At 32.2% G+C, this 10,000-nt stretch overlaps 1 protein-coding gene across 5 annotated transcripts in view; it reads right to left on the bottom strand.

Annotated features, from left to right (window-relative positions):
- The window catches only part of LOC124432868 (protein scalloped), a 169,932-nt gene that overhangs the window by 85,295 nt on the left and 74,637 nt on the right, over positions 1-10,000 (bottom strand). The window lies entirely within an intron of this gene.

Genomic DNA, 10,000 nt, shown 5'->3' with positions numbered 1-10,000 from the left:
ATAATATCTGCGTGTAACACTTTACGTGTTCACACGTTTTCAGATGTAAATAAATAAATAAATAAATAAATAAAGAAAGAAAGAAAGAAATCTATCGATTGATCGATCAATCGTCCAATCGATCTCGATTTATCGTGACATTATTACAATGATGATATATAATAATCAAGGTATATATATATATATATATATATATATATATAATAAATCGTAAAAGAATATTTGCACGTACATAAATATTCATTCGATATAATCACGTAATCGTTAAATCGTACCACAAGAGAGCCACAGTGGTTCGATCTTTTTGTATTTCCTTTTTCTTTTCTTTTTTTATCTTTTATCTTTTCTCTCTCTCTCTCTCTCTCTCTCTCTCTCTCTTCGTTCTGCTACGCAAAAGGCCGGACGTCCTGACTTTCACGCAAACACGAGTTTCTGTTTCGCAGTGAAATCGGCATGTTTCGAGCGAGCATGTGAACGATAAAAGGAAGGATCTTTGTAAGAACGAAGAAACGAACGAATTAACGCAAAAAAAGAAAGAAAAAAAGAAAGAAAGAAGGAAAGAAAGAAGGAAGGAAGGAAGGAAGGAAGAAAAGAACGAAAAAATCGTAGCGAACGAATGAATTGAACCGAACCGAACTGAACTCAACGAATAAGATTCTTATTATGATTCTTCTTTTACGGTTACGCTCGTCGGCGTCTTCGGAAAGCGTGGAGATGACGACGAGCAATGCCGGTAATGAGAGAGAGAGAGAGAGAGAGAGAGAGAGAGAGAGAGAGAGAGAGAGAGAGAGAGAGAGAGAGAGAGAGAGAGAGATAGAGAGAGAAAGAGAGAGAGCCATAGCTTTTGCCATGATCTAATCCTTCCTCCTTTCGACGAAAATTACATAAGAATTCTTTTTCGCACGTAAATACGTATGTATATACATATTTACTTACCTCTACCTTCGATTCGACATTAATGGACTACTCTACCTATTAATAACGATAACTAATACTCAAAATCAAATTCTCCGATATTTAAATCAATTTCTTTCATGACGATTAAATTTCATTTATAATTCTCCCCACTCATCCTCTCTCTCTCTCTCTCTCTCTCTCTCTCTCTCTCTGTCTTTTTGTTTCCATCGTTCGAAATGCGAAACTAGTTCGTTTTTCTTTTCTTTTACAATTAGTTGAAATATAAACGGAAAAGAAATGGAAATGAGGAAACGTCGTTTGTTAAAGCAAAAAAAGAAATGATATATATATATATATATATATATATATATATATATATATATAAATAGAAGAACAAAAAATGTATAGAACAAGTTTCGAGTATATTATTAATCGATAGAAAAATGTATTCGTTGTTAATAAATCTTTAAAAGATTATAATTATAATTAGATATATATATATATATATATATATATATATATATATATATATGTATACGATAAAGTGTAAACAATTTTTAAGAAAAAAAGAGAGAGACAGACGGACAGACAGAGAGTTACTTCAAATCGGATATAAAGAATGAAAAAGTGAACACTAGTATTAAGGGAGTAGTAAACTCCTCCTCCTCCTCCTCCTCCTCCTCCTCCTCCTCCTCCTCCTCCTCCTTTTCCACCGCTTAAATTTAGATCTTTTAGGATGTCCTTCGAATCCGAAAATACGAGAGAGTTAAATCCCGTGTGTGCTACGTTTCGCGAATCCAGGCACGAGCTGTAAGAACAGTTGAAAAATAAAAACAGAAAGAGAGAAAAAAAAGAGAGAGAGAGAGAGAGAGAGAGAGAGAGAGAGAGAGAGAGAGAGAGAAAGAAACGTCTCTCGATTTATTATCAGACGACTCGTGTCCCCTTATCCCTTCTTTTCTCAAAAATCGAACGATCGAATTACTCGCTAAACCATTTGTATTAACACTACACACTATCAAAGAACACACGGACACAGTGTCCCCGTAATAATCGTCATAATAATTATATCGTTGTAGTAGTAATCGTTGTAGTAGTCATCGTTATAATCGTCATCATAGTCGTCGTTACGTAACTAAGAAATAAACATGTATTTATCTTATGGATATATCTCTAAACCATAGATCGTCGTATATAAATACATGACACAAACGAAATCTCTGCTCCAATCGATCTTCTTAATCTTTCTTAAAGGCACTTAAATGTCGTCGTGGAAGAAAAAAAAAAAAAAAAAAAAGAAAAAAGAAAAAAAAAGGAAGAAAAAAAAAACACAAGAAAGAAAAAAAGAAGAAGGAAAGAAAAAAACTTGGGCGTGAATCAATTTTCATGCTCGTAAATTCAAATTCAGGACGCTAGTACGTGGGACGTCTGAGCGTAGGTGCTCGAAAATAGATCGAAAGAGGGAGAGAAAATGTGTGTGTGTGTGTGTGTGTGTGTGTGAGAGAGAGAGAGAGTTCTTCTGAAACCATAAAGCGATTTTTGCGTTACTATACGAAAGAAGTAAAAAATCGTCGGATATTTTTCTTTTTCTTTCTTTTTTTTTATTTTCAATTTCATTTACTCCAAAAATTGTATAATCAACTGAAGGATAATAATAATAATAATAATAATAATAATAATAATAATAATAATAATAATAATAATAACAACAATAATAATAATAATGAAAAAATGAATAATAATAATAAAAAGAAAAAGAAAAAGTAAAGAATCGATTTAGATAAAAAAATTTTGTGCGCGATTCGTCAAAGGTATATTTATAATTTGTTCTTTAAATCGAAAGAAAAAAACAAAAAAAAAAAAAGAAGAAGAAGAAGAAGAAACCGAAAGAAACAAAAAAAATAGAACAAAAAACAAAAAATAGAAAAAGAAAAAGAAAGACAAAAAAGTAAAACAAAAGGAAAATTCATTTGCTTTAACTTCTAACGGTTGGAGAGAAAATTTTTGAAACGGGTTTAAAAGTGTGTCTTGTAAATGTGTCCTTGAAGTCAGAAAAAAAAGAAGAAGAAGAAAAAAAAACGAAGCTTCGGCAAAAGGAAAACGATCGAGTGATCGAGCGATCGAAAGGTTGGGAAGGTTGACGGTGTAGTAAAAGAGAAAGAAAAAGAAAAAGAAAAGAAAGAAAGAAAGAAAAAGAGGACCAAGGAAAGCTCGATGAGTTTGTTGGCGTTCGAAACAAAATTTTAAAATAAAAAAAAAAGAAAAGAAATTATTAAAAAAGAAAAAAGAATAGGAAAATGAACGAGAAGTTTTCTCCGAATATTTCTCAAAAGCACTCGCGAAGCTGCTTTTCGAAAGGAGAAAATCAAAGCTTTCTTATCCCTTAGAAACACCTTGGAAAGGAGCAACGAATATAATTTAGTTCTTAGTTCTAACTGATCGTCAGTGACTGATTTTTCCAAAAAAAAAAAAAAAAAAAAAAAAAAAAAAAAAAAAAAAAAAAAAGAGAGATTATATATATATATATATATATATATATATATATATATATATATATATATATATATATATATCTTCTATCGAGTCACGTAAAAAGTTTAGATGGTTTTTTTCAAAACATCGATTTGATCGTTCGTATTCGAAAAAAAAAATGGAGATAGAAAAAAAAATGTATACACGCATTTCTCTCTCTCTCTCTCTCTCTCTCTCTCTCTCTCTCTCTCTATCTATCCATCTATCTATCTCTTTTCATTTCTATGCGAAATGTTGGTAATGTAGAGGGTTAGAAATGAACGTTCACCGAACGAGGAAAATGAATTAAAATGAAAATAGTGTGCCGGAGGAGATAGAGTGAGGTAAGTGTGTGTGTGTGTGTGTGTGTGTGTGTGTGTTATACGAGGGAGGAGGGAGCTGGATAAAAAAGGAAAAGAAAAAAAAAAAAAGAAAAGGAAAAAAAGGAAAAAAAAGAAAAAGAAAAAACAGGAAAAAAGAAAAAAGAGGAAGCGGGAACGTGTGCATGACGAAAGCTCGATTTCGTTTTGCAACATCGACAAATCTTTTCCTTTCTCCATTCGCCAAAGTCACTACTGCGTATATATCGTGAACCTAACGAGCTCTTGATTACTATTAGTGAAATAGGCGAACGAACAAATGAATTAACGAAAGTACGAAAGATTTTCTTATGATGCTTCACTTCCATTTTTTTTTCCTTTCTTATCGAAAGAAAACAGACAGACAGAGAGAGAGAGAGAGAGAGAGAGAAGAAAAAGAAAAGAAAAAGAAAATCCTTGATACGAGATAAAAAGTAACATAAAGGCTCCTTTCGTTCTCGTCGTAGTTCATGTATCGGAAGAATGCGAGCTCGGAAGGACGAACTTTTTTTTATTCTTTTTTATTTCTTTTTTTCTTTTTTTTTTTTTTTTATTATTGCTCATTTATTTTTTTTCTTGTTTTAATTAATTAAATTATTTATTTATCCTTTTACTCCCATTATTTTTTTTTTAAGTGACAAGGAATCTCGAGGGTGAATCCTGATCGAAGGTAACGTCCTTGCTGAACGAGGACATGTATCTACTTTAACGTTTAATATTATCAATTATCGAATATATATATATATATATATATATATATATATATATATATATATATAACTTTCGAACGTACATACATAAATATATACATAAATACATTATTTAATTGAACTTTCGTTCGACCGTCGAAAATTCGTAGTTAACGAGACGTAAATCTAATCGTTATTAATTGTCATTCGTATTATAACGAAAGAACGATAAACCTGTGAAATAAATAATAGTTAGAATATCATAGTTCACACGTTGTCTCCTGTTAGATCCGTGAACACGTTGAATTTCTCGAGAATCGTTGAAGAAAGAAAGATGAAAGAAGAAAAAAGAAAAAAGAAAAAAAAAAAACAAAAAACAAAAAAAAACAAAACAAAAAGCAAAGAAAAACAATCGTTAGATACAAACCAATTATAGATATGATATTTGAACAAATAAATTTCTAACGATAATCCTTCTTACGATCTTATTTCATCGACATATATATATATATATATATATATATATATATTTATATACATATATACGTACACTCACTTACTTACTTTAATATCAGACTATAGAGACTATGATTGATGGAATAGAAAAAGAGACGTATATATTGTATATATGTATCTACGCGTATCCATGTAGAAGATAGAGAAAGAGAGAGTGATAGAGTGAGAGTAAGAGTAAGAAAGAGAGAGAGAGAAAGAGAGAGAGAGAGAGAGAGCACCCGATGGGAACGTTCGTTACACGCGACGTATCCTCGGGTTAATGTATCCGCACGTTTATATCCAACGTAGGAGTTGCGAATCGTTCCGCGAGTCGAGCTCGACCTCTATTGGCCTTTCGGTCTTGATCAACTCGCTAATTAGCCGACTTCAAGGAGTAATCGAGCAACTGGCTTTATACTACCCACTCGTACTACTATTCCTACGATCTAGCTTTCTCTATCGCTTTCCTTCTATCGGGATAGAAGCTAACTTGTTCGTTCTACTCAAATTCTCTCTCCTTCTCTCTCTCTCTCTCTCTCTCTCTCTCTCTCTCTCTCTCTCTCTCTCTCTCTCTCTCTCTCTATCTATCTATCTATCTATCTATCTCTTTCTCTGTCGCTCATCTTGTATAAAAGGGATCTACGGGATATCGAAGACTTTTTTCTATATCAGTTGAAGCGACGGGAGAAGCTAAAAAAAGGAAAAAAAAAAGAAAAAAGAAAAAAAAGGAAAGAAAAAAAAGAAAACTTTGACAAGTTTGACGAGTTAAGAAAATCGTTTAACTAAGATGGAATTGAAACTAGAAGAAAAAAAGAAAAGAGAGGGAGAGAGAGAGAGAGAGAGAGAGAGAGAGAGAGAGAAAAGAAAGAAAATAGAAAGTGTCAAACTATATATATACGCATGTATTTGTATAGATGTATATTGGATATCTAGATTATCAGAGTGTTCGTTATTTGACCTCGAAAATAAATTTTTTAAAGATCGATACGAAATGTATTGATCTCCTGAGTCTGAGGAATATTCGACGAGTAAAATACATCTAATAATATCCTGTGAATTTTCTACAAGAGTTAAGGATATGTATGTTATATATTTTACTTGTTTTCTTTTTTTCTTATCTTTTTTTTTTTTTTTCCTTTTTTTTTCATACTCGTTCTAAGAAATAATATGTAAAAATTAATATTTCGATAGTTTATCTTATTTATATGCGTAAAAATATTTTCGACATTATTTCTAATGTCAAAATATAGAAAGGGAAATGAAATTTGAGGATGATATATATATATATATATATATATATATATATGTTTTTTTTTCTTTTTTATTTATCTAAATTTATCCTTCAACTCTTATCGAATTGAACTGCAAAAGGTTACTTATAAAAGGTCAAATAATATATATATATACTATTTGAATGAATGTTTAATTATTTGAAAATTTTCGTGGACTTATTCGAAGGATTCGTAATATCGTCGAAGGATCTCTCGATTTAGAATTACAAAATGAAGATCGAAAAGCATTATGGCGAAACTTGAAGATTATTTGCAAGAGCATTGGGTAATCGTTGGAACGATATTCTCCTGGAAGCTTTCGAGTCAAAACAGTTTCTGTAACAATTAATCGAACGAACTCTCACCCATAGTTTAACCCATCTAATCTCCCCTCCCCCTTTTCCCCTCCTCTTTTCCCTTCGTGTTTCAATCAATGAAATTACGATCCACAGATAACATTAGAATATTTTATAAGTGATAAATAATACAAGACGATATTATTATTTTTTATTATTATTATATATATATATATATATATATATATATATATATATATATACGTGTATGTATGTATAGATACCATCGATACCATTAGAATTAGTAATCGTTTAGAAATGTTTAGAATCTTTAAAATATAGCGATGCGAATAGAATTCGTTTCTAATGAAAACAGTTTCTTCCGGTATGATTAGAAATAATCATTCTCATAAATCTAATCTAGAAAATAAGCATTTAATGTGTCTTGTTTACGTTATTCCTTATGAATCAAACAAAATAAATTAAAAAAAAAAAAAATTAAACAAAATGAATTAAACAAAATAAATATATATATATATATATATATATATATATATATATATATATGTATATTAATTATAAATATTCTAAGAAAAATAATTTACTCTGTTTTTCACACTTATACACTTATACACAAAAGCGCACTTACACATTTTTATTCTATCGTCGAAAGATTAATCTCACATTTTAGCAAGCTCCCAAGAAAGTTTCGTGGTCGCGAGAAGATTCTTGAAAACGCATTTCATTTTCAAATGCAGAATGCTACTTGCTTTAATATAAATTGTTGGAAACAAAGACGGTGTAATTATAGCCCACCATAGCCCCTTTCTTCTCTTCATCATTCTTGGTCGTAACCTTTTAAAATCTCTTTTCATTCGCGTTTTTCATCCATCGAAATGAAAAAAAGAGAGCGAGAGAGTACGCGCGCGCGCGAGAGAGAGAGAGAGAGAGAGAGAGAGAAATAAATAGAAGGTTTCATTATTTCATTTGCACAGTTTTCATTAGTGAAGATACAGTATTAACGCGATTATCGTTCAAATGAAAAATAAATGTCAGCGTTTATATATCGATAAAAGTTAAATTTAAATCATGGCCTATTATCGATCACGAGTTTTATCTTATCACAAATTATACATAGGTATTATATGTCAAATCTAGTTGTAAGATTTGCTCGTGCAATTATTTGTCTTATTTGATATATATACGAATCGAAATATAAATTATAAATATGGGTGTTCCGTTTGAAGACAGTTTTTTTTTTTTTTTTTTTTTTTGAAAATCATATGTTAACTCTTAAAACGCTGTTGTCCTCAAGCAAAAAACGAATAGGAAAAAAAGTTTTGGAAACTTTCGGTCGTCTCGGTAACTTCTTTAAAAGGTCCTATTATATAAATGTTATTAGTAAAAATGTAATCTTCTTCGTAATTTTCATATGCGATATTGAATAATAAGAGAAACAATAAAAATAACATTTCTTTATCTATCTTATTATCTTATAAAATTAAATACAATAAATCGTTATTAAATTTTACTCAGGATTACCTCGTAAAAATGTTATATATTCACGACCATTGTAAAAAATTTAATTTCCATATCTGACTTGGAATAAAAATAATAATAATAATAATAATAATAATAATAATAATAATAATAATAATAATAATAATAATAATAATAAAACAATTGAAACAATCGAAAATTGAAAATTTTCAAACAATTGAAGATTTCTTTGTCCTCATTCTCGGTATTTAAAAAATAAATGTTAGATATAACGAAAATGAAATTTAATTTGCATCTAACGATTTAATGGATTAACGAGATTATTTTCATTGGATATTCGTAGGATATAATAATAAATGGGAATAAAAAGTAAAAGAATTCCCGACGGGAAGAGTAGGCAACACGTAATCGGTAAGCACTTCCACGTAATGCAGAATTTCTGATTTTCCATTTGAACGATCCAGATACGAATCGCGCTGTTTGCATCGGCGGTGCTCTCTCTCTTTCTCTCTCTCTCTCTCTCTCTCTCTCTCTCTCTCTCTCTCTCTCTCTCTCTCTCTCTCTCTCTCGCAGCCACGAGTTATGCGCCAAATAAACCATCGGCGTGGTAACTCATGCGATTACCTGAAACAACACTGGGTTGCGTATACGCACGATCATCGTGAGAGAGTGAAAGAGAAAGAGAAAGAGAAAGAGAGAGAGAGAGAGAGAGAGAAAGAGAACGCGAGCGCACATACAGGACACGGATAAACATAGACAGACAAACACAGACAGATGGACAGAAGAACGGACAGATAGACAGACATATAGACATACAGACAGACAGACTCGCGTCCGCTTGCCGTCGGCTAAATTACGTTATTATCTCCGTCTGAACTGACCGAGATGCGAATGACAGAATCGCATTAGTTCGACGATTAAACGAATCATCGTAAAACGTGGCCAGCTAGCTAGCTCTCTTTCTCTCTTTCTCTCTCTCTCTCTCTTTCTTTATCCTGGCAAAGTTCACCATCAGAGGGAAGAACAACAAGCAACGGATAAAGTCGTTTGCTCGATCGAAAGCGAATTTCACTTTTCGATTAACTTGGATAACGCGTTTTTCAAATGAGTTAGAAATAAAAGTACTACTTAGAGGTAGGCAATGGAAAAAAGTGTATAAAGCGAATGTATGCAACGCAATGTATACGCGTTTAAACAAAGGATCGAAGATAGAGAATGTTTCGCGTTACGATTTAAAAAATCAAATGTAACGAAGAGACATGTTCTATTTTCTTTTTCTTTTCTTTTTTTTATCCTCTTCTTCTCTCTCTTTTTCATTCTTTTTTTCCTTCCTTTGAAATAATACTATCTACGGAAAGGTAGACGGACTATTATAAACTCTGACTGTGTGATGGAGGACAAAAAGAAAACGAGATATATTTGTGTGAGTGTATATATATATATATATGAAAAAGGTAGGAGAAAGAATTTTTGGGGAGAAAAATGTGATCGCATGAGGGTGAGCAAAGATTCAAGTTTGAATTGGAAGATGTAGGGTGGTAATGGTAGTGGTAGGGGAAGGGGGTTAGAGGAGAGAGAAGAGTCGTCGTTTGGCATCCGTTTCGTCCGATCGGAGAAGGGTACGCATACCTTGGGACCCTTCTTCGTTCGATAGAAGATCAGACTGGAAGGTTTGCCTTAGCGGTTACATAGCAAGAGTCTCGTCCACGAGCGAATTTGCCGATTTACTCGCAAGAACGCAGATGTCCGGCTCGCGAAGGATGTCTCGAACGACGACGAAGACGACGACGACGACGACGACGACGAAGACGATGCTTTCAAGAGAGACAACGTTTCTCAGTCGTATCCTCGGTATTCCTATCTCCGTTTAACGTTCGCCACCACCACCACCACCACCCTTTCGTGGCGGCTCGAACCATCTTCGACTGCGAGTAAGAGTATGTGTGTGTGTGTGTGTGTGTATGTGAGAAAGAGAAAGAGAGAGA

The sequence above is a fragment of the Vespa crabro genome, chromosome 2 (assembly GCF_910589235.1).
Source record: "Vespa crabro chromosome 2, iyVesCrab1.2, whole genome shotgun sequence".
Lineage (NCBI taxonomy): Eukaryota > Metazoa > Arthropoda > Insecta > Hymenoptera > Vespidae > Vespa > Vespa crabro.
This window is presented reverse-complemented; position numbering and strand designations above follow the sequence as displayed.